The sequence below is a fragment of the Penaeus monodon genome, chromosome 32 (assembly GCF_015228065.2).
Source record: "Penaeus monodon isolate SGIC_2016 chromosome 32, NSTDA_Pmon_1, whole genome shotgun sequence".
NCBI lineage: Eukaryota > Metazoa > Arthropoda > Malacostraca > Decapoda > Penaeidae > Penaeus > Penaeus monodon.
The window spans coordinates 17679321-17679956 of NC_051417.1; the positions used below are offsets into that span (position 1 = coordinate 17679321).

General features: G+C 32.4%; 1 pseudogene; it reads right to left on the minus strand.

Moving 5' to 3' along the window:
- The window catches only part of LOC119593576, an 11960-nt pseudogene that overhangs the window by 10221 nt on the left and 1103 nt on the right, over window positions 1-636 (minus strand).

The window sequence follows — 636 nt, forward strand, 5'->3', positions numbered from 1 at the left end:
TGGACAGTTATTAGCCATTTACTATCACAAATCCCCCAAATCCTTATGGGAACCTACTGGAAATCAGATTTTTTTTCTTTTTACCTCCTGTGCACTTGAATTTTCTCTCATGTGCTGAAAAATCCCATCCATTCTGAACTTTTTTTGAGAGGTTTTACCTTTGATCATCTTGATTTTGTTTGTTTTACCATTTAAATGGATTGGCCAGATATTGGGCATATACAGTTGATATATAAAGATATGCTCTATTATGACCATATTTTAGTTATATTATATTTATTTTGAGTTTTTAGAAGAGTAGAAAAAAACAACAACATTCTATTGATTTTGTGGGTGACTTTGTTAAAAAATTGTGTATGCTTTCTCACAGACTGGTCATATTTTATCCTGTAGTTTTGGTAACAAGTACCCCTGAGCTTCATCTTCAGGATCATTGCAAAATCAGAAATATCTTCTTGAAGTCATTTAGTCATATTAAAATAGTTATTTTTGGGAGGGTCCTAATTTTTTCATTATGGAATCACTAACATCATATTCCCAGTTATAGTTTAAGTAACATAACAGCAGTTCTGTGTTGATAGCTGCTTGTCCAGTGGACTTCTAGCCAGAATATATGTGCTGTTTTGCCATTGATAC